Source organism: Pituophis catenifer, unplaced genomic scaffold, assembly GCF_029215685.1.
Source record: "Pituophis catenifer annectens isolate HBS135680 unplaced genomic scaffold, rPitCat1.0.hap2 SCAF_9, whole genome shotgun sequence".
NCBI lineage: Eukaryota > Metazoa > Chordata > Lepidosauria > Squamata > Colubridae > Pituophis > Pituophis catenifer.
Window position 1 is genome coordinate 14,189,426 of NW_027256889.1, and position 24,670 is coordinate 14,214,095.

At 43.4% G+C, this 24,670-nt stretch overlaps 1 protein-coding gene across 1 annotated transcript in view; it reads right to left on the bottom strand.

Annotated features, from left to right (window-relative positions):
- The window catches only part of EPB41 (erythrocyte membrane protein band 4.1), a 107,133-nt gene extending 90,405 nt beyond the window's left edge, over window positions 1-16,728 (bottom strand). The window contains exon 1 of the mRNA XM_070949486.1: window positions 16,649-16,728. The gene's annotated coding sequence lies outside the window, so the exon portion shown is untranslated. The remainder of the gene's footprint in view (window positions 1-16,648) is intronic.
- Between the last annotated feature and the right edge of the window lie 7,942 nt (window positions 16,729-24,670).

A 24,670-nucleotide genomic window follows, 5' to 3' on the forward strand; every position in this document is an offset into this window, starting at 1 on the left:
GGGAATGGGGATTTTGCAGTATCCTTCCCCTGGAGTGGGGCGGGAATGGAAATTTTGCAGTATCCTTTCCCTGCCAAGCCACGCCCACCAAGTCATACCACGCCCACCAAGCCACGCCCACAGAACCGGTAGTAAAAAAATTTGGATTTCACACCTGACCATGTCCCACTGTTAGACACTATAGTTGTCTTTTTGGTCAAGATGTCCCAAAGGTGCTTTTTTAAGAGGAAACTGGACTTTCTGGTTTTTCTTTGAAGACGTTTCGCTTCTCATCCAAGAAGCTTCTTCAGCTCTCTTGGATGAGAAGTGAAACATCTTCAAAGAAAAACCAGAAAGTCCAATTTCCTCTTGAAAAAGCACCTTTGGGACAACCATGACCTGGATGATGGAGAATCTCCATAGACTTTTGGTCAAGATGTTACCACCTTCCTTCTGCCTAACTTGGGAATCTACTTATAGGTAGTCCTCGACTTACGACTGAGCTGGATTCAAAGTTTCAATGGTTTGGTCCTCTTTGTAATCATGTGACTGGAAACCTGGCAACAGAGCTGCATTTATGGCTGATGGCAGTGCCCCACAGTTACGTCAGCACATTTGGTGCTGGTTTTGCCAAAAACTGGCAGTCTCAGGTTTTTGACAAAAATGTGCCTTTAGTGAATCATTGGTTCATTTAAACAATTGCAGCACCCATTTTACAACTGCTGCATTCAATTAACAACCACCACAAAAAAAGGTCATAAAATCGGGCCAGTCACCTGGCTGACCTGTTTTATGACGATTGTTAGGAAATGATTTTACCTAACTTGTTGGGTTGGCAATATATAAACCATCAATATAGCTTAAGACTGCTGTATTGCATCATACTTTGTCCTGATTGGTTAGCTCTGTAGCCAATGTCCTTAAGAGGGAGCTAGAAACATGGTTTGTTTCTCTTTGATGCTTCTTTGCTGTTTGCTGTGTTTGCTACTGTTTGCAACTTTTTATGTGTATGACTACAACAACTGGTAAGAAGACTTCGTTACTGGATTATCCCTGGACCATCTACTGCTTTATATGTGAATGACCTGGACTGTTTATTGGACTGTGCCTTATTACTATTTCCTAAAAGTAAACACAACTCAGTGTATCTGTGTGTCGGCTGTATTATTTTGTAACTACTCTCCCTCGCTTTTCATGTGCACACCCTTGCTACTCAAGGGTTGCTCTGCGAATTCCTCAACAACGCTTTACAACACACAACCATAATGGCAGGCTCTGTTATGGTTATGTGTTGAGGACTACCTGTATGACGAAGGCTGTCAAATTTCTAAATGTAGCTATAGCTTGCAGACGGTCGTTGATAACCCTGTTCTCATTTTTTTAATTGTTTCCAATTTGGTTTTTCTGTGCTTAAAATTTTGTATCTGTGTTTCATTGGTCGGGTATTTTAAATAAAGAAAAATGAAAGGTTGCACTATTTATACACCGGTGTTTTACAGAATCGACAGAGAGAGAAAGGCCATCCCAAAGCGAGGTGCGTAATGTAAGGATCCAATTCTGCTTGTGCTCCTTAAAAGCCTCGAGTGCCCCTTGCAAAAGTTTGCTACCAAATATTTGTTGTTACACAAGAAGATTATTAATTAGATGATTTGGAGGCAATCATACTAACTACGTTTAATTTAAATTTTATGTAAATGTCAAGGCAAGTTAATTAAATGACACTTTCATTCGGTTGGGTTTTGCTTGCTCGTATGCTATCAAGACATGTTTTCTAACCCCAGAAAAAAATCCTGCTGTGTGCAAAATGGGAATCTCGAAGGGTTGCTGAAAGCGCATGCATACACGCAAAGAAATAGTATTTCTGTTTGAACTCTCTTGCTCTAATGCCAAATCGGGGACAACCAGTAGTAAATTATGATTGTTTCAGGTCTACTTAGCCAATCTGAATGGGAAATTGCTTCAAAGGAGAGGATTTACTTGCATTTGATTCATGGACAATGGTTTTAGTTATATAATAAAAAGCAGGGAGGGACTTCTGTTAAGCGAGAACAAGGAATAAAACTGCTAGTAGCTAGAAACCCACTAACACAGCAATGACAAACTGTTGATCCATGGACCACTGGTGGTCCGCAGAAAAATTATTTGCATGTTTTATATTGCATTAAATCAGGGGTCCTCAAACTACGGCCCCTGGGCTGGATACATGCAATGAATGTTTGTGTTGCTGCAGAGAATCTGCAGGATTTTTTGGGGACTTTTTGTGTGGGTTGGAGGGGGGCAGAAATTCCGACTTGGGCTCTGCTTCAGCCTCCTGGTGTGGGCTTTGGGCGAAGGCTGGAGGGAAGTGCCACTGGTAGCAAAGAGCCAGAGGTCCTTGTTCCAGTGGGACTGCATCATTGTCTGCAACTGGCTGACCATCTCAGCCCGCTGAGCCTCCAGGCGCCAGTACCTGGCCTTGCCCTCCCGCAGATCTTCCCTCTGCTTGGAAATCCTATGTTCATAGTCCTCAGTGAGGTGCTTCTGCTGAGCCTCCTTCTTGGTCAGATCCAATTTAAACTAAGTTGTTTTGCCAACTCTTTCTTGTGGTGGCTGCTTAGCTCCAACAATTGCCTCCTGTTGGGGCCCTAAGGAGCCCAGGTGGGGAGGGGAGGAGTGGCGGGGAGGGGCAAGTAGAGACTGGCAAGGCGCCCCTTGATGACATCGATTTGACCACGCCCACCCAGTCACATGACCACCCAGCCACGTCCACCCAGCCGGTCATTAGGCAGATCGTATTAGTATTAATATTACTAATTATTATTAATTATTAATATTAGTATTAGTAATATCGTATTAACGCATTGTAAGCCGCCCTGAGTCTCTGGAGAAGGGCGGCATATAAATCAAATTAAAAAAAAAAATTAGTGGTCCGCAGGATTTAAAATTATGAATTTAGTGGTCCCTGAGGTCCGAAAGGTTAGTGATCCCTGCACTAACAGATTTACCATAACAAAATCTGTTACTTGCACTGATCAGGTAGTCCTCCATTTATGACCATTACCGAGCCCAAAGTTTCTATTGCTAAGTGAAACATGTGTTAATGAATTTCGCCCCATTTTATGACCTTTCTTTCCGCAGTTGTTAAGTGAATCACTGCAGCTGTTAAATTAGCAACATGGTTGTTAAGTGAATCTGGATTGCCCATTGACTTTGTCAGAAGGTTGCAAAAGGGGATCGCGTGACCCCGGGACACTGCAACCGTCGTAAATAGGAGTCAGCTGCCAAGTGTCTGAATTTTGATCGTACAACTATGGAGATGCTGCAATGGTCATACGTGTGAAAAGGGGTCATAAGTCACTTTTTTCAGTACCATTGTAACTCTGAATGGTCACTAAATGAACTGTTGTTAGTCAAGAATTATCTGTAATGCCCACAATGCTGCAATCAAAGCATTGCCTGGATGCAAGCCAAGCTTCAGCTGCATTGCCCTAGGTGCCATTTTATTTTTTTTACTATACCCTGAAGACATTTCCATTCTTCCTTCCTCCATTACCTTTAAGAGTTCAATGTTTTGAAAAACTGGAATTATCCCCTACACACGACTCATCTACTGCTCAGACAAGTTGAGATTCTCTGAAGATCAAACAGCTTGAAACTTACCAAAACACACATTAAGCCAGGAGAGGAGAGTTCTGAGTCTGGACAGAGCCTTGCCAAGGGGCATGAAATTGCTGAGAATTTATGGCAAGAAACCAACAATGTCTCCTTGAGAAAAGGATTAGGCTTGGTGCCACCCAGCCACACAAACAAATCTGCTGTTTGCCCCTTTCTCCTCGGCCTGTTCTAAAAAGCAGACTTGGAAGTCAACCCAGGAAGTTTGCTCAACTCTGAAAAAATGGACACCTGGCAAACAATGCTCCTCTAGCTGGAGAGCCAGTCTTTCAGGTTCCACATTGTGTGAAAACACCCCCAATTCCATTGCAAACAAGGAAACTGGAACCAGTTTTCAACCTGCTGCCAGCTGGCAAAGGCCAGCCTTGAATTTATCAGCCAGCAATGGGGTGGGGGTGGGGGAGTAGTTTAAGGACGGGGTGTGATTCAAGGCAGCTAAAAGCAAACAGGGAGTTGTGCATTCACACTGTAATTGGAAAATGTATTTCCTGGAAGGGCCCGCCAGGGAGGGCCTTCTTTGTGGCTGCCCCAGCTCTCTGGAACCAGTTACCTCCTGAGGTCCAGACCATCCCCACCCTATTGGCCTTCCGAAAAGCGGTGAAGACTTGGCTATTCCGGCAGACCTGGGGCTGTTGATCTCGCTCTTGTGATCTGGCGAGATCCGGCCATGAATAGTGTGAATGAGTTTTTAATGTTTTTAATGTTTTTTAATTTTTCAATGTCTTTTTATAATGATTTTTTAAATATATTGTGAGCCGCCCTGAGTCTTCGGAGAGGGGCAGCATATAAATTTAATGAATTAAATTAAATTAAATTAAATTTGATTATTCCTTCCCAACAGGCTGATCTTAGCAGCTGTTCTATCAAGCAAATCCAGCCTAAGGTGTTCAGGTATCCTGATGAGAATCAAGCATTGCCCTAAATCGATGTTTTTCAACCTCGGCAACTTTAAGATGTTGGGAGGTAAAGTTGCATGCAGGCCGGGGAATTCTGGGAGTTGAAGTCCATGTATCTTAAAGCTGTCGAGGTTGAAAAACACTGCCTTAAACCAAATAATACTAGTGTGAAAGCTTTGCAAGTTGACAACTAGGCTGCTAATTGTAGCGTGGCAGTTTGGGTTTCTCTCATAAGCAGTTTCATGTATTACGACCACAATAGGGACCAGAATTTCATTGTGATGAAAGAGAAGTTCTCTGAGAATGGGCTCTTAAAATGAGTCCAAAAGCTTGGAAGACTAAACCTCTGGTTCTGGTGACCTACTCAGATTGGATCCTTCAACATTATCCTGGGACGTGGATTTCAGCAAGAGATTTTAACAGAACAGAATAAAAGAGTTGGAAGGGACCTTGGAGGTTTTCTAGCCTCCAAGGTCCCTATACTAGTGATGGCAAACCTTTTCGGCACTGAGTGCCAAAAAGGGAGCACACATGCACGGGGGCTTCATACATGCATGCACACTTGTCTGGGTTGCAACCTGGAAGAGGAGCTACCCAGGACGCATGTGCGCGGCCGAAAATGAACTTTCGGCTTCAGTTTCGGCCAGCTAGTCTTCTAGGTTTCTGCCGCGATGATCAGCTGGTCGGTGCGCATGATCACACACGAAAATGGAAGACCAGCTCTTCCAGTTTCCAGCACTGCCGCACGCATGAAGACCAGCTGATCATCGTGCACACATGTGTGCCAGAAACCCAGAAGAGGAACGGGTGACACCGTGCATGCCAGGCAATATGGCTCCACGTGTCACTTTGGGCCCGCGTGCCATAGGTTCGCCATCATGGCCCTATATCATTTCAGACAAATGGTTGTCCAGTCTCTTCTTTAAAACCTCCAGTGATGGAGCAACCACATTTCTGTTCTTCTTTGCCTTCCATCTTCCTTAGGGTTAATATTTTGAGTTTAGAGAAAAGGAAGATTGCTGAGAGCATCCCTTCCAGTCACTCCATAAGGAGTCCGGGAGAAAGACAGCAATTGTACTGAATCAAGAAAATCACATTTTCCTTATTTGATCCCACAATGCTCAATTCTTGATTTAATCTGAGGCCCATCCCAAGCTCGTGTGTTCTACTTCTTTTTATTGCAACAATTCAATTATGTGTGGCCGTTTAGAACATCCCACTGATTTCATGAAGACTTTTATACATACCAATTTGCGGTCTTTCCTGTAACTAATTAACTTGTTCCACTTGCTTGGCTCAGTGATTCACCTGTCAGCTTTTACCACACAAAAAAGCTACAGTAAAAAGCAACCTCAGAGCAGTTGCCAAACCTCTACTGATTTTATTTTGTCAAAACAAGAAAATAAAAATGGTCAATGGTTATTATGTGTTTGTTCTCTTTAACAGAGAATTTATGCATGTAAAAAAAGAAATATCTGACTTTAGAGGAACAAGTATGCCCGATAGTTTTTCTTCTCATTTTAAAACAGTTTTATTTGGAGTTCAGGGAATGTACTTAGCAATGGTTATATTTTAATAGTAGGTATTAAACTTCTAAAAATAGTTTATTTACTTTCTGGAACAAAAAGACCCAGACAGCTGATATTTGTGAGCTGAAATGTGCTCGGTTTCCTTTAAATAATTTTATTTACATTCTAGGATTATGTGTTTCATTTTCTTGCAATTAAACTACAAACTAACCTTGTTTGTCTCTTGTTATATTGTTACCTTTCAGCTTTGGTATAGTCATAATACATCTTATTTCTAGTCATTGACTGATAAGAGTACACAAATATAACAAAAACAAGATGTAACATTGAACATTTGAACAAAATCAGAATAGATAAGAAAAGGGAAGAGAGAAAAATTGCATTAATTGTTTTAGATGGCATAAATTTGTACTATACTAAGTTTTGCCTCTGGGCTCGAGACCTCAAATCTTGTTGTTGCAATAGTGCAGTGATGGGCAAACCTTTTCGGCACCGAGTGCCGAAAAGGTTGCACGGAAACGTTGCACGCGCGCACACACGCTCTTGTCAGGGCCATGCTTCGGAAACGCTGAACTTCCGGGTTCTAGAACTCATGCATGCCCAACTATCAGCTGGCTGACGTGCATGCACAGGCCGATTTTTGGCATTGCCGCGCGCACAAAGGGATTGCGCTCTGGAAAAGGCAAACTTCCAGGTTCTAGTGCACATGTGCGCCCAGCAATCAGCTGGCCGGCGTGCATGCACACACCAGTTTTCGACACTGCTGTGCGTGCAAAGGACAACTTATCCTCACACACACATGCACGCCAGAAACCCGGAAGACAAACAGGCAAGGCCGTGTGTGCCAGGTGGCATGTCTTTGTGTGCCACTTTGGGCAAGTGTGTCATAGGTTCGCCATCACGGCAATAGTCAGGGATGTCCAACCTTGGCAACTTTATGACTGGTGGACTTCAACTCCCAGAATTTCCTAGCCAGCTGGGGAAGTCAGGGAGTTGCCGTCCACACATCTTAAGGTTGCCCATGTTTTAAAGACACAGTTCTATAATAAAGACATGATGAGCAGAAGTATTTTCAGTATTTTTTTTAAAGTGGCTGAAGATGTTCAAGTGGATGTTGAAGTCCACAAGTCATAAAGTCGCCAAGATTGGACACTCCCGGTGTACTTCAAAGGTACAAATTAAAATGCTCATAAGCCCCTAAATTGTAATATAGTCATATATGGAATTCTGGAAAGCCTTTAAGATCTGACTCTGATCCCAGATCCAGCAGGTCCCCATCAGTAGTGGGTTTCAAATCTTTTTACTACCAGTTCTGTGGGCGTGGCTTGGTCGGCATGGCAGGGGAAGGATACTGTAAAATCTCCATTCCCTCCTCACTCCAGGGAAAGGATACTGTTAAATGTTTTAATTGGTTTGTATTTTTAATTTTGGGCCAAATTTATATATATTTTAATTGTTTTTAATATTTGTATTTCATGTTTTTTAATTCTGGCTGTACACCGCCCTGAGTCCTCAGGGAGAAGGGCGGTAGATAAATTTAAAAATAAATAAAATAAATAAATAAATCTCTATTCCTTCCCTAATCCAAAAGAAGGTTACTGCAAAATCCCCATTTCCTCTCGATCAGCTGGGACTTGGGAGTCAGAGAATAGATGGGGGCGGGGCCAGTCAGAATTTTTACTACTGGTTCTCTGAACTACTCAAAATTTCCACTACCGGTTCTCCAGGACTGGTCAGAACCTGCTGAAACCCACCTCTGGTCCCCATCCTTCTGGCCTATGAATGGCTTTTCCCAGAAAAGGATAGGGTGAGGATGGGGTTCAGGGAGCCTCTTTAATATTGTTTATTTCTGGATGCCTGGGGATGAGCCATGTTGGATGGCAGCTGGATGTTAGCTTTTATGTTTTTACAGCCTTTATTGTTTTATGATTGCTTAAGAGCTGCTCAGAGTTAACTTATGCTGCATAAGATAGGCAGCTATTTACATCAAAGAGCGAAATCAGTAGGTAAAGTCAAAAGAGGAAGTCTGTTAGCAGATAAGCACCATCCTCTGGTGGTGAAGTACAGGTGATCTGTCAGGGAATTGCACAGCAGGTGTCCCAATGGCATCAAAGATGCTGACACGAACATGTAGTTTTATATAAATAAATATATTTTACATCTGTATTTGCAGCAGACAAGATAGTCAGGCAAACAAGAACATCCAGAGGTAAATCACGGAGCATACAGGGCACACAGAAGAAAAAGGCGGGGGAAAAAGGGAAATTCCCCCTCCCCACCCATAACAACCAATCACAGTGCAGATTGCCTCAGGCAAGAGCTAGCCCTCTCCAATCAATCATGTACAGTAGTGGCCAAAATTGTGGAAACCTTTTGGGAAAAGTATATTTTCTAAAACTAGCTAATAACACCACTTTTGGGGCGGGGAGTAGTACCATAAAATTATGTATTAATGGAAAGATAATTGAATCAAGAATGTAATGCGATAACTTTTATGAAGGATTTGCTATTAGAATAGCAGTTACAATATAAAGAAGAAAGTGAAACACGTATAAAAAATGAGATATACAAAAATTATCACCATAGAAAAAATGAGATATACAAAAATGATCACCATATCAGTTAATACTTAGTTGGGTAACCTTTAGCATGAATTATGGCCTTACGTCTTCCCATGGAGTGAACCAAGTCTTTTAGTTCTGCAGCTGTTATAATGTGAAACCAAGATTGAAGGATTGCTTCTATTAACTGGGTTTTTTTGCTGGGTCGCTTCTGACTAACAAGTTTCTTAAGGTCTGGGCTATTCCCAGGCCATTTCAGCAGTAGAATATGATTATTTTGAAATGCCAAAAAAAAAGTGGTGTTATTAGCCATCAAATCTAAAAAATACACTTTTCCCAAAAGGTTTCCACAATTTTGGCCACTACTGTATAATAACTGTGTGTTTTGGCTCGTTGTACCACCTCACTGTTCCAACTACTAAATTAATATCTTAACATATCGTTGAGTTACAGTCATTCATTTAGCAACTATTCAAAGTTACAATGACACTGAAAAAAAATCGAATTATGATTGGTCCTCACACTTATGACCATCACATCATCCCCATGGTCAGATGAATAGTTACTAAATGAATGTTTGCAAGTTGAGGATTATCTGTACAATATATAATACAGCTAATCCTTGATTTACCACCTTTTGTTTGACCACCAAAGTTACAATGGTACTAAAAAAATATTGACTTATGACCACACATTTATGAATTGTCACAGCTTTTGCACAAGATCACAAGATCAATATTCAGCTGCTTGGCAACTGGCATGTATTTATAATGATTGCAGAATCCTGGGGTCACGTGATGATCCTTTGCAGCCTTCTCTGTTGGCTTCCAACAAACAAAGTCAATGGGGAAAGACAGATTCACTCAGCGACTGCATGAGTCACATAACTGTGGCGATTCACTTAACAACCATGGCAAAGATTATAAACAGCAACAGCAATAGCACTTACATACCGCTCCACAGTGGTTTACGGGCCTCTCTAAGCGGGTTACAGAGTCAGTATATTGCCCCAAAACAATCCTTATTTTACTGTCCTTGGAAGGATGGAAGGCTGACTAAACCTTGAGCCTGTGCCCCGTTTTTGGCCACAACGGCCTCCTGCAGTCCTCTGCCAGTGAAAGTTTTCTCTGGCAGAGGCACAGCACGCCGGTCCTTTGCTGTTTCCAAGCTGGCCACACGGGTCAGATCTAAGCACCCCATGGGCCAGATACAGCCCATGGACCTTGAGTTTGACACCCCTGCTCTAGATTGTAAATTTAACTGAAGATTACGGTTGCATCTGCCATTCACAAAGCACCCTACCATTCAAATCGTGAGATATCCATTTTTAATACAGTATCCCGGATCACCAAAAATTTATGCTTTGCAGCCACGTGAACTAAACTGCTGAGAATCAGCACCATCAGAGGAATGTCAGAGTTTGCAGAAATAAAAAGAAGGAAATTAAAAAGGGGTGTTAACTTCCCTTTCATAAAAGCAAGCTCATGAGAATTGAGCATGCTTCGTGATTACAAAATGCTGAATCTGGCTAGGTAAGTGTCTGGTTAGCCCCAAAAAAGGAGTACTTCAACTACAATGTTTCCTTGTAGTTCCCATTTTGAAGAATATTAAACAGAAACCTATTTGCACACATCAGCAGCCACATGATGATGACTAAGTTTTTTTGTTTCTTTCTCTTTTTTTCACTTTCATCAATCAGCAATGTGTTAAAAATTCCCTGGCGTCTTTTCCCCCTTGTGGTCTGTTTATTGACCTGGCTGCATTTTCCAAGCAACTTGCAGCACTTCTGGCAATGTCAAAACTGCCAATGAATCAGCACTGTCAGAGACAAACCAGAATTTTGTCAAAGTTTCTAAGAAAAAAAAATAGATAGCATTTTTCTGTCAAAATTTGCTTAACGTTTTTCCCCCCAAGACATCTTTTCTTTTCTTTTTTGACATTTGCATTTCTGATGCAAAATTTCTAATATTTCCCCTGGAAACATATTTTTCCAAGCGCTTACTAAATAAGAATGGTAAAAATAATCAGGAGTCTGCTACAGCCTTTTCTGACTGGTGTAACCAGTTTCATTGAGAACATAAGCTTTTGTGTGGCTTATGTTTGGATGGGCAGAGGGGGCTGGACTGATGTAGGTTTTAAATTGGGGTGAGGTGGGAGAAAAGAGAGGGATAGACAGGCTGATGGTGCAGAGGCAGGTTATACATGATCCAGATTAAAAATAATTCATTAACAACAACTGTAATGTGTTTAAAATTCACTGCGTTTGCTGAGACCTTTTGGGATCAGTTGAAATTTTTTGATGCATGAATTCAGCAACATCCCCATTCAACAGGGCTTTTAAATTCTCAATTTGCCAAAACAGTCACTTCGAAGTAGTTATAATGTTAATAACAATGATTTCTTCATCAACTTTCAAGCTAAAGAAAACTGATGTGTGAAAGATAGGAAACATTTCTGATCCCCACAAATGCTTTTTAAATGCTCCCTTCAAGGGAACCACAAGCCAAAACCCCCAGCCTTCCACTTCTTATGATGTCTGTCTACTTTCCCTTATGCAGCTCTCAAACAAACCATTTTCCTTCGCCCCCCCCCAAAAAAAGCAGCCCTGACTACTCAAATATTTAACCGAAATAGGATAAGCTCTTGTGATAGGCTTAAAGGGCAGCTTGTGTGCATTTATGCCATCAAAATGGTAGAGAATTCAAGTATGAAGAGTCTTAGGTTTGCCCAACCTACTGCAAACACTGGGAATAAGTCTCATTGAACTCCACAGGATTTACAGTACTTCTGAGCAAACAAGGATAGGATTACATGGATTTTAATTTACAGTTTAAAACCAAAAGCCTACAGTCTTGGGGGGGGGCTGCTGGGGGTTCACAGGGGTTTGGGAGAACCTCTAGCTAAGATTCTGTGCAGTTTGGAGAACCCCCAAATCCCACTCCTGGCTGGCCCCGCCTATCCCACCCTGCCCCTCCCAGGAGTCCCCACGTGGCCCGTTTTGGATGCAGGCTCGTGGGGGGAGGGCAAAAAATGGGCCTACTGGAAGTTCAGGAAGGTCGGAAACAGGCGTATTTCTAGCCTCCAGAGGGCCTCCAGAGCCTGGGGAGGCCGTTTTTGCCCTCCCGGAGGCGCGAAGGAAGCCTCTGGAGCCTGTGGAAGGCAAAAACACACACATACCCACCGTGATGCAGGAGGCTGACTAGGCCACGCCCACCATGGCCACGCCCATCCAGCAACCGGGCAGAGAACCCCTTGTTAAAATTTTTGAAGCCCACCCCTGCTGCAGTCTCAAAGAATCTGATGCCAGGCTTGCAAGGAAAACAACTAAGTGAAGGACTGCTATTCCCTGCTGGCATCCTTAGCTTTCTTTGATCCCTTTCTAGCAGCTTTGCTGGGGAAGAAATTCTATAGCAGGGTTTTTCAAACTTGGGAACTTTATGATGTGTGGACGTCAACTCTCAGAATTCCCTAGCCAAGTTTGAAAAACATTGTTCTTTCATAAAGACATGCTCAGCTGAAGTACTTCCAGAAGTGCTGAAAGTTAAAACACTATTAAGCCCACGAGAACACCGCGGTGGCGCAGTGGTTAGAGTGCAGTACTGCAGGCTACTTCTGCTGATCACCGGCTGCCATCAGTTTGTCAGATCAAATCTCACCAGGCTCAAGGTTGACTCAGCCTTCCATCCTTCCGAGGTGAATAAAACGGCGACCCAGATTGTTGGGGACAATAGGCTGTAAAGCACTGTAAAGCGGTATATAAATCAAAGTGCTATTGTTATTGCTATGAGGCACATCTTTCAGATGCCAGGGGAATTATAAATGACCAGCTGAAAGACCAGGATTGCTCTTTGATAATTCTGCCTGGTTTTATCTTTCCATTTTCAATGTGTTTCTTTTTCCAGTCTAAACTGTTCCATTTCTAAATGTGTCATAATCAAGAATGCATTCCCATATGTTTGTCAGCAAAACTGCTCAGCATCATTCCATTATCTGCAGGCATCTGCTAATATCTTCTCTAATCAGCATGGCTAACTTTTGCAAAATCTTGAGATTCCTTCCAGTAAACACATCCTGCACTCCCACCTCTTATTTCCCAGTACACTAGCCCTTGATTTACAATGCTAACTGAGCCTGGAATTATAGTCATAAATTGTGGCGGTCATTAAGCAGATCATCACGTGAACGTGACTGACTTTGTAACCCTTTTTTGCAAAGGTTAAGTGAATGTTGCAGTTGTTAAGTGTACATGATGATTGTTGAGGAGACCTATTTTAGGCAGTGGGCATTTTTTTGCCTGAAAACAGAAATAAACACCTTTCTGCAAAATAAGTCATCAATTGCAGTCGCATGGCTGCAGGATGCTGCAAATGGTCATAAATAGAGGCTGGTTGCCAAGCACCCAAACTACAATCATGTGCCTGCAGGGGGTGCACCATCAGAACATGAAATCCAAGTTCTAAGGGCCTTTTTTTGGGGTTGTCATAATTTCTAATGACATTTCAAATGCCTAAGTAACCAATTATAAGTATCTATCTGTACCTCTTTTGGCATCCGTCTTCCTTCTTAGTGGATGCCTACCTTGTCCAACCTGAGACCATCTAACTGGCCTAGACATCATCCTTATCTATCACTTGCCAAACTCTATGCTGGTTCTGAATAATAGAGAGAGACTCTTATTGGATATAAGTATGGAATTTTAGTATGGAGTATGGAATTGCTAGAATGCTGGACTATGTTCACTTGCTAGGCTCAATTAAAGAGGTACAACAGAAGAAAAGACAGGGTTTATGCAAGCTCCTAGCCCATGTTGTAATTCTTCAATATTAAACTCCAGCCAAACCTACTCAAAGACACAGTGTGTACAACATAGAAGTCTTCAACTTACAGCCACAATTGAGTCCAAAATTTAAGTTGCTAAGTGAGACATTTAAGTGAGTTTTGTTCCACTTTATGACCTTTCTTGCCACCGATGTTAAATGAAGTTGTTAAGTTAGTAACACGGTTAAGTGAATCTGGTTTCCCCAGCTCCCTCCCTCCCTCCCCCCTCTCTCTCTCACCACAGCCTTGCCCATGCATGTTAATGAAGTCTGTGGATTTCATTGAGAAATCCCCAGGATGTAACCCACACACTTTTCCACAGGACTGGGTGTGGTTATACAGCAGGGTTTCAAACATAACAACTGATGAAGCACAACATCACATGACAGAACCTGATGCTACAAAAAAAAATTCTGAAAAATTAAATAAGAAGCCAGTCCAAGATCATTTGCTTAGTTGAAGAGTTCCAATGTCACTTTTAAAATTCATGCTGCATCATTCAGACAATCCTTCCTGTTGCCTGCCATGCCTGGTATTTCTGATTAAGCCAGCTCCAGTTAGGATTATGTTTGTTGTGCAACAGAAATGTAAAAGGAAAACAGAAATTCTGCATTTTGGGAATATATAACCCTCCCCTTACTAAAATCTGCCACAAACATGATGTAAACAGATGATAGATATGAAAAACTCCAGGGTATACAAAGTATGCTATAGTGTTAGCATCTTCACAATTTAACCCAGACAGTGTAGGAATAATACAGATATTAACAAGCGGGAGTTCTCAAATTATAAAGGAAACACAAGGGAAAACAATCTAGTGAAATGTGCTAGTGGCAAACACCTAACTTTATATTAATCTTGGGAGGGATTTTCTCATCTTTTGAGAGAGAAAAAAATGAAGATGAACAAGAAACAATGCACAGGAATGAGAAGCATCTATAGATCAGAGCTTCAGAAGGAAAAGCTCCAATTAAAATATCCACTTCCCTGGTTTGCAAAGCTCCTTATGCAAATGACAGCCAGTAATTGCACAACAAGCAGTTCGAATATCCGACATTAGAAACTTCCAAACCAATCTCAAGTAAGCAAACCATGCATTCTGTCAGGAAGCTGCTGTGAATTATGAGACCTATTTAGGAATACTGATCCTTCAGCCATGTGCACCATAAAGTTGACACGTTCTAGCCTTGCAAAGTCGGTCTTGCAGAGCTTCCTAAATTTCAGGGTTGCGCTGCCCTGAGTTTGTCAAATCCAAGATCCCAGCCCCGTGATTGGTACGGTTAGTACTTGAGACCATTCTTTCCATCTAGGGGTATACAGTACTTGCCAGCTAAGGATACATTACACATATGCAATGAAGCAGCCGCCAGTCAACATGGCTACTGTATTACCAAACCAGCATTAATTTTTAAAGTAACACAAGTCTTTTATTTTTTTAAAGGGAGATTGCCATATCAGACTCAAGCAGGATTCTAAAGGCTTGTGATGGGAGACGATCATCCTTAGCATTTCCTGGTTCTTTGCAGAAACCAAGATCCTTTCTTAGTTTCTGCCCCAGGCTGCTCCCCACCAGATTTAATACATAAATATTGCATCACTGCTGCCATAAAGTGGGTTTTTTATGGATTTATATTTGTTATGATTTTTAATATTGTTAAGTCACCCAGGTCAGTCACCTGTGGGCAAGTTGGGTGACCATATGCATTGTTTAATAATTTAATAAAACCTTGCAAAGAAATTCATTTTTGTCCCCAGTTGTGGCACTACAGCTACTCTACCTTTAACCTGCTCTGAAAGCTGGGATGGCAAAACAAACTGTAAGAAAAGTTTCTTTTGCCTTCCACCCTTGTTGTAGATTGCTGAATTCCAAGCCAGACAACAAAATGCACCCAAGCTCTGACACAGGATCCGAGAGATCAGATGTTCCCCAGGAGAAATTCCTCAAGGTAAAACCTGATTGCAATTTAGTTTCCTTGGCTGGAATTTGAAAACTTCAAGGGATAACCCTTTTGCAATCAAAATAATGAAGGTGGCAGTAAGCAACCATAAGAGCCCAATCAGCTGATTTTGGAAGGTAAACAGCTGTGCCTTCCCAGCTCTTTTTTTTTCTCCCCTGAAAGGGAAAGGGACAAGAAACATTTCTGTGATGAGCAAGGCATGAACCACCAGGAGTCTGGTGGCATTTCCTTTTCCCATTGACAAATTTTAGGAAGAGGCGCAAGCGTTCATAGGCTGCTGCAGCTCTTTTTATCCAACGCATGGAGTGCTCTATGCATCTGATGGAGCCAGCTGCAGTTCAAGGAAAGCTGGTGCCTTTTCGTAAAAATTTGCCAACTAGAAAAGGGCGCCCCAGACTCACGATTATTATTTTTAAATAAAATTTATAATGTTTATTATAACACATATATGACATTCACATAACACACAACATATATATATCTCATAATTTTTAAGCATCGTTTCATCATGGTCTTCCTTCTATTATTTTGTCTTTTTTATTTTTATTATTATTACTTTTTTTTGCCACCGGGTTCTACCACCGTCCTCCCCAGGGTCAACAAACCCCAAAAAGAGGCAAGGGCAAACGCAGGCCCCTGTCCGCGACACTCCGTCCATTAGCAACTCGGAATCCTTTTCTGTTTTGTTTTGTTTTCCCCATAAAGCACTTTTCTGCTGATTAATGGCACCGGGAACTTCACCGCACCCCGGCGCACAAAATGCAAAGTCATTCCAAGCATTCCCCAGGGAAGAAAATAAAGCAGGTGACGCGAGTGAACAAGTTCCCCGGGTTTGCAAGCTCGGTGCATAACCCTAAAAAAAAAAAGGGGGAGCCAGTTTGACCCTCCGATCGGGGAAATCCCACTCACCGTAATCTCTCTCTTCCCCCCACACCTTCCCTCCCCTTGTCTTTTTATTTGCAGTCATGCGGGCGCCCTCCCCGCAAGAATCCCAGATTTGGGGATGGGGGGATGGGGGGATGGGAGGGAGGGGGGAGGGAAAGGAGGAGGATTCCCTTTTCCACAGCCCCCCCCTCCTTTTTTCCCCCACCTGCAACGACTTGGAAAGGAGGGAAACCCCCCTTCCCCTCCCCCCCCCCCGATTCTGATCCCCATGCCGTTCTCCGCATCCTTCTTCCTTTCCACCTGGCAAAACTCCGCCCGGTCCTCCGGGTCGGCAACGCATCCCAGCTTGTCCTTCGCAAAACTACCCTTACCTGCACCGCGCGGGTTCTTCTTCGCCCAGCAGGCCGGAGCGACCCCGACGGCCGTGGGAAAGTTTTCACTTCTTCGCCCTTTTAAAGGAGGCGGGGAAAACCCAGCAGTCCCGCGCTTCCCCCCCACTTTTCGGCTTCCAGGCGCTCCGGAGACTCCTTTTCCACCTGCCCCTGGGTGCCAACCTACCTCCTCTGACGTCACGCCAGCGGCCCGGGCCACGCCTTCCCCCGCCGCTCGCAGCGGTCATTGGCTAGCGGTCCTGCCCTTCATTTCCCTAAGGGCGCAGCCTTCTCGGAGCTGGCTGGCGGGTGCTGCAGGTGAAGCTGTGACGTCAGAGGCGAAGCGGGCAAGTCTCGGTTTGTTTTCCTTTTTCTTAAGGGGAACCCGAGTTAAGGTCTGGCTGCAAAGGAAGGGCAAAGGCAGGAGTCAAGTTTTGGGGGTTTCTTTGGGGAGGGAGGGAGGGTTGAGTTAATCCCTCTCTCTTGCAGTATTGCTCTTGTTTTTCTTTCTTTTCTTTCTTTTTATTCCAGCTTTATCTGCCATCTGCTGTCATGGATTGACAGTCTGGTGTGTGGGAATTGAGCCTTCATCTGCTAAGATGATGAATCTGGTTGCTTTACCTCCGTAATCCCGGTTTATCTATATTATTTATTCTTTTTTTTATCAAGTTCTTTTCATTACAGGACACAAAATAACTTCCACACTCAGTTTTTCCCATACACCCTAGCAGTGGTGGGATTCAAGTAATTTAACAACCGGTTCTCTGCCCTAATGATGTCTTCCAACAACCAATTTGCCAAACTGTTCAGAAAGTTAACAACCGGTTCTCCCGAAATGATGCGAACTGGCTGAATCCCACCACTGCATCCTAGCCATAGGTGTTCCCTTGGATGTTTACGCAACAGATAACTTGCCTTACGGATCCCAATACAATTATGATTTCCCCAGTTTGAGAAGCATAAGGCTTTAATCGGAGACCTTCCCAAGCAGGGCAATTAGCATGGTTCTTAACCTTGGCAACTTGAAGATGGGCAGATTTCAAGTTGCCAGGGTTGAAAAACACTGAATTAAACCATACCAAAAAGATTTTCAAGAAAAACCTTTGATAATTCCCTTGCTGGACAATTGCAAACATTACTGTTCAAAGCAAGAACTTTGTAATATTTCATTCTTTTTATCAACTATCCCCAACAGATCGAAACTTGGTGACAATTCAGTCCTTTTTCTGATTCCTTGCTATCACTGATTCCTTGCTATCACTATCACTGACTATCAGGGGCAAGTCTTTGGCCCCCGCGGAGAGGGCGCGCAATCTGGGAGTCCTCCTGGATACGCAGCTGTCCTTGGAGGAACATCTGACGGCTGTAGCCAGGAGGACCTTCTGTCAGTTTCGCCTGATCCACCAGTTGCGGCCCTTCTTGATCGAGATTCCCTGTGCACAGTCACCCACGCCCTCGTCACCTCGCGCCTGGACTACTGCAACTCTCTCTACATGGGGCTCCCCTTGAGGAGCACTCGGAGGCTCCAACTGGTCCAGAATGCGGCCGCGTGGGTAATCACGGGAGCCGCCTGGCGCTCCCACATAACACCGCTCCTGCGTGAGCTGCACTGGCTCCCAGTGGTCTTCCGGGTGCGCTTCAAGGTGTTGGTTACCACCTTTAAAGCGCTCCATGGCATAGGACCTAGTTATCTTCGAGACCACTTGCTGCTACCGATGACCTCCCACTGACCTGTACGCTCCCACAGAGAGGACCTCCTCGGGGTGCCATCAGCCAAACAATGTAGGCTGGTGACCCCCAGGGGGAGGGCCTTCTCTGTGGGGGCACCTACCCTCTGGAATCAGCTGCCCCCAGAGATAAGGAGAATCCAAGACCTCGGTGCCTTCCGCCGTGCCCTTAAAACTTTCTTTTTTCAGCAAGCCGGGCTGCCTTAACATATTTTTAACATATTTTTAAATATTTTTTAATTGGTTTGTTATCTTAAATTGGGGCCAAATTAATATAGATCCTTTTAATTGTTTTTAATGTTTGTATTGTATGTTTTTATCTGGCTGTACACCGCCCTGAGTCCCTCGGGAGAAGGTGCGATATATAAATCCAAAATAAAATAAAAATAAATAAAAAATATTTCACTAAAAATCTCTCTCCAAAATGCTTATTTCAATTCCCATCAAACATAGAAGGAAGCCCTTTATTACAATCCTTCTACCCCAGCCCCTCCATACAGGTAGTCCTTGACTTATGACCAACATTGAGACCAGAATATCCACTGCTAAGTAAGGCGGTTGTTAAGTGAATCATGTCCAATTTTATGACCTTTTTGCCATGGTTGTTAAGCAAATTATTGCAGTTTTTAAGTGAATCTTGCAATCGTTAAGCGACTTCACCTTCTCCCACTGACTTTGGTTCTCAGAAGCCAGTTGGGAAGGTTGCAAATATCCATCATGTGACTGTATGATGCTACAATCATAGTAATTACATTGTTGTTGTTAGTTGCGAAGTCATGTCCGACCCATCGCAACCCCATGGACAACTTTCCTCGAGCCCTTCCTGTCCTCTACCATCCTCTGGAGACCTACCGGATTGGGTGATCCGGTCTGAACCGGGAGCATTTCACCCCTGAATCCCCTCCTCCCCCCTTAGGCCACCAAGCTGAAAAGATTGGTGACGGCTGTTTTAAAGGCAACAGTACGATCAATTTTCACTTCTGTTTATCAGCTGAACTGCCTTTCCAGGTTTTTCAGAAGCAAAGAAAACTTGGTAATAAGTAATCAACTTTTCAACTTTGTTTGCCTTAGTGTCTGTCCCATTTAGTTACAGGGTCCAATTGTTTTCCCCCTAATTCTGAAGCTTATTGTGCATCATGTGCCAAGGGGGGTTGCTGTCTGCCAGCTTTCTATAGGGTGTGACCCAGACGAGGCTTGAGAGGGAGAGACTGGCCCAAGGTCACCCAGCTGGCTTCCATGCCTAAGGGAGGATTAGAACTGGGATCTCCCTCCCTATTCCTAATCCAATGCTTTTATCACTACACCACACTGGCTCTCCATCAGCCAATGTTAACATAGTAAATATATTCACAGCAAACTTAAGTAGCCCCATTTCATTTGTTCCAGTTGGTGCCTGGAAGTAAGACTCAGAGCTCCATTATAATCTTTATACAAGGATGCAACCACAACTGTGCCCAAAATTTCCATTGCTAAGCAAGACAGTTGCTAAGTCAGTTTTTTGCCTCATTTTGCGACCTTTCTTGCACATTTAAGCAAATCACTGCAGCTGTTCAAGGAATCATCCGTCATTAAGCGAATCTGGCTTCCCCCATTGATTTTGCTTGTTGGAAGCTGGCTGGGAAGGTTACACGTGGCGTTCACATGAACTCAGGACAATGCAACTATTATAAATATGAGCCGTGGTGGCGCAGTGGTCAGAGGGCAGTACTGCAGGCTCCTTTTGCTGCCTGCCGGCTGCCTGCAATTTAGCAGTTCGAATCTCACCAGGCTCAGGGTTGACTCAGCCTTCCATCCTTCCGAGGTTGGTAAAAATGAGGACCCAGATTGTTGGGGGGCGATAGGCTGACTCTGTAAACCGCTTAAAGAGGGCTGTAAAGCACTGTAAAGTGGCATATAAGTCTAAGTCCCATTGCTATTGCTATAAATATGCATCAGTGGCCATGTGCCTGAATTTGGATCACATGATCATGGGGATGCTGCAACAGTCATAAGTGTGAAAAACGAGTCATAAGTCTTTCCTTTTTTTTTTTTCAGGAACTTTGAGCAGCCACTAAACGAATGGGTATAAGTCAGGAACTACTGATCAGTGGTGGGTTCCTCCTGGTTCGGCCCGGTTCGCGAGAGCCGGTAGCAGTGACGATATGATGTCACCGAACCGGTTCTCTGTCTTCGGGAGCTGGGCCCTCCCGCCCGCCCCTGCATTATTTTGACCTTATATGTCTGCTTTTTTCGTCCAGCTGAGAGGTGCGGCAGAGCGGATTGCTGCACCTCAGCTGGGCAGATTCGCAAAGCGCAAGTTTGGTGTCCTGCAAGCGAACCGAGCATGCGTGCAGCGATCGCGCGCAAAACGCGCGACCGAAGAGGCAATTGCACGCGAAGTGTGCACACGAAGAGAACTGGTAGTAAAGCCGGTTAGAACCCACCCCTGCTACTGATATACCTTTATGAACAAGGGAAGGATTTTTGCCGGCCTGCAAAACAGTACCTATTGAAGCCCAACCTCCCCTGTGGTTTTGGAAAATGCTTCCAAAAAATTGCTTTTGTTCTCATTAATCTCAGCTCCCTTTGCAGGCTGTTTTTTTTCTGATCTCTCGGTTGTGTTGGCATGACACCTCTGCCACACTTAAAGAAGCCTCCGGGCACTCAGCTCAGTTTTCTGTGGTTGCGTAGCACTACAGACCATAAATTAAGCAGAAGTAGCATTCCTCCTCGAGAAAATCTAACAAGACTCCCGTTTTTTTTCCTGCTTTCAAACATGCCTTATAAAGCAGGTTTCTTCAGTCAAGTTTTTTTTCCCATTTTTAGTTCAGTGGTGTCCTATCTTGGCAAGTTTAAGACTTGTGGACTTCAACTCCCAGAATTCCCCAGTACTGGCTGGGGAATTCTGGGAGTTGAAGTCCACAAGTCTTAAATTTGCCAAGGTTAGAGACTCCTGTTTTAATGTATAACACTGTCTCTGATGCCATTAAAATAATATTAAATTTTATTCCAGTTTATATAAACATTCAGAAGAAAAGATAGATTTTGGTATGGCATTAGATAAGAGCATTGTGCAGCTGTTTACTGACTTCATATTTTCTTTGGCGACTATAGTCTTAGATATCCAATCCACTGTTGCATTAGAGGAATAGTGCTTAATTTAAAACTATTAGCTGAAAGGCCAATTTAGCTGTCATTTCCTTTATTACAAAATCAATGTAGTCATTTAGCTTCTACTCAGCAGTGTTGAGAATTATACTAACTATGTATAATTGGGCTAGGCTACAATTTGCTTAACCATGTTTTTTTTTTTAAATAAACCCCAGTTAAGACAAAAATTAAACTATTACAATAATGCAAAGCATCAGCATTAAAACGCCTGACTTTGAAAAAAAAATAGAAACACCTTTTGCAGTATCCCAGGTCCTAAATGCTAATATCTTTTGTACCTTTATTAAGATACCTTTATTAAAAATTCAACTTTTAGTGTTGGCCTTTCTGTCCCATTTGTTTTCCATAGGTTGTTCTTATTCTACTTTTTGTTTTAAAATGGCTTTTTGCATTCATATTCCACTTTTAAAAAGACAAATATAGAAAAAATTATTTAAATAAAACAATTTAAACAACATAAAGGTGAAACAAACTTTCCTAGCCTCTGTAAAATCCCTACTGTACTGGATTTTTAGTAACCAGTTCTGATCACAAATATTTGATCTGGAAAAGGACAGAGAGATAAAATGTTTAGAAGGTCATCCTTGTTTTCTGAGTAATAATCTCAGAAAGCCTGTTCCAAAATGGGGTACAGCCAAGACAAAACCTCAATCAATGGAGCCAATTAACCCATCTCAATCACATTAAAAATAACATGTTAATTAGTTTAATACAGGCTTTGGTGCAGCATAGCACTATGGACAGAATAGTCCTTTGCTTAATGCAGGATTATAGTCTTTTCAGAGCAGCGTTTCTCAACCTTGGCAACTTTAAAACATATGGACTTCAATTCTTGGAATTTCCCAGGTAGCATGCTAGCTGAGGAATTTTGGGAGTTGACGTCCATGCATCTTAAAAGTTTGTAAAACACCCCCGGAAAGCAGGGGTCAGTAACCCATGGCTCTGGAGCCACATGCGGCTCTTTCATCCCTCTGCTGCGGCTCCGTCGCTCCAAATATGTGTCACAACCGCCAATGTGCAACACCCACTGGCACGCGATTTATTGAGCTTTTCAACCCCTGGTAGGCCAACCATGGTTAAATCCAAGAAAAGAAAAATTTCAGAAGAAAACAGAAAGTTTAATTCAACTACATATGCTAGTTTTGTGGCTGCTCAAGAAATAGTCAGGCATGGGAAAGGTTTTGTGGCTCCCGGTGTTTTCTTTTCTGTGGGAAACGGGTCCAAATGTCTCTTTGAGTGTTTAAGATTGCCGACCCCTGCCCTAGAGCTATATTCAGTTCCTCAATTCAGTTTCTGACTGAATTTTGTTTTGAACTCTCTTGCAAAATTATAGAATTTTGCCAGGAAAAAAAAAAGATTCTAAAAATTCTTTTAACTCAGCAAAGTCAGAACTTCTGTCCTGGCAAACAGCTCCACCTTTTGAAGATCTCTGGAAAGGGGGGGGGAAGAGGGGGAAAAAAACCCTTCCCAGTTCTCCCTTGCCTTATTTTAGCTGCAAAAAAGTCACAAGGGCTGCCCGAGCACTGGATCTTTGTCGTTCGCCAGCAAGGGTTAGCTGGGCTAGGCTGATAAGTCCCTTGGCTCGGCTAGGTTTCTGCGCAAAATTCAGGACCAAATACCAAGAAAGGATTCTCTTATCCTTTCAGAAGCAGCTGGCACACCCAGGATGGGCCCCATCTGGCGAGCACACACATGCAGAGAAGGATAACCTGGAAGAAAACGATAGGTCTGCCCGGAGGGAGGCCCAGGGCTGGCGGGGAGGGGGGGGGGGAGGAAGGCTATCGGGAAGGCAGTGTGTTGACTGCCGCTTGCAGGAACAAGTCATGTGCGAAGCTGACTTTCCCTGCTGGGCGGCTCAAGCCATCAAGCCCTCCCTCTTGTTATTAATTGCAGGGAACGGAATGGGGTAGATGTCAAAGCACATGAATGATGAGCCACAGCTGCAAACTCCTTCCCTCCCCTCTCCCCCCCCCCCCCGCCTGTGCAGCCACAAAACCTGAGTTTCCCAACAAGAGGGATTCTTTCTATCACCCTAAGTGAAAAGTGTAGAGCTGTAATTTTTTCCCCAAGAGGCAACTGGTTTTTCTTGGAAGACGTTTTGCTTCTCATCCAAGAAGCTTCTTAGGAAGAAAAAAAAAAGCACCTTTGAGACAACCATGACCTGGATGACGGAGAATCTCCATAGACCAGGGGTGAAATCCAGCAGGTTCTGACAGGTTCTGGCGAACCGGTAGCGGAAATTTTGAGTAGTTCAGAGAACCGGCTAATACCACCTCTGACTGGCCCCAGAGTGGGGTGGGAATGGAGATTTTGCAATATCCTTCCCCCAGGAGTGGGGAGGGAATGGGGATTTTGCAGTATCCTTCCCCTGCCACTCCCACCAAGCCACACCATGCCCACCAAGCCATGCCCACAGAACCAGTAGTAAAAAAATTTGGATTTCACCACTGCCATAGACATTTAGATATGTAGAGCTGTAAGTAAATCAATCGGTCCTAAAGGAAATCCAGCTTATTCTTTGGAAGGACGGATATGGAAACTGAAGCTCAAATACTTTGGCCACCAAATGAGAAGTCGGGGGTGGGGGTGGGGAAACTCTGATGTTGGGAAAAATTGAAGGCAAAAGGAGAACGGGACAGCAGAGGAAAAGATGGTTAGACAATATCATTGATGCAATAGATTAGAATTAGAATTGGCCAAGTGTGATTGGACACACCAGGAATTTGGGCAAACTCCAGGAGACAGTGGAGAACAGTGGGGACTGGCGTGCTGTGGTCCATGGTGTTGGAAAGAGTTGGACACCACTTAGTGACTGAACTGTCAGACTTCAATGCTATCTCAAAATAAATGAATTTCCAAACTGCCAATCTTTAAGGAAATCTTTTCTTTAATTGAGCACAGGCACCGGATCATGACTCGATGCGGACAAGACTGACCTTTTGCCCCCCAATCCCTCCCTTTCCGATCCCCAAATCTCTGCTTCTCATTGGCTATCTTCCAAGTCATTCTTCCAACTTCTTGTCTCGTCATTTCCCAGGAATGTCCCCCCCTCCTCATTTCCACGACAACCCGACTTCAAAGGGATTTAGCAGGCAAAAGTTCAGAGCTTATCTCTCTCTCTCCTCTGCTCTCTATGCCAGCGTTG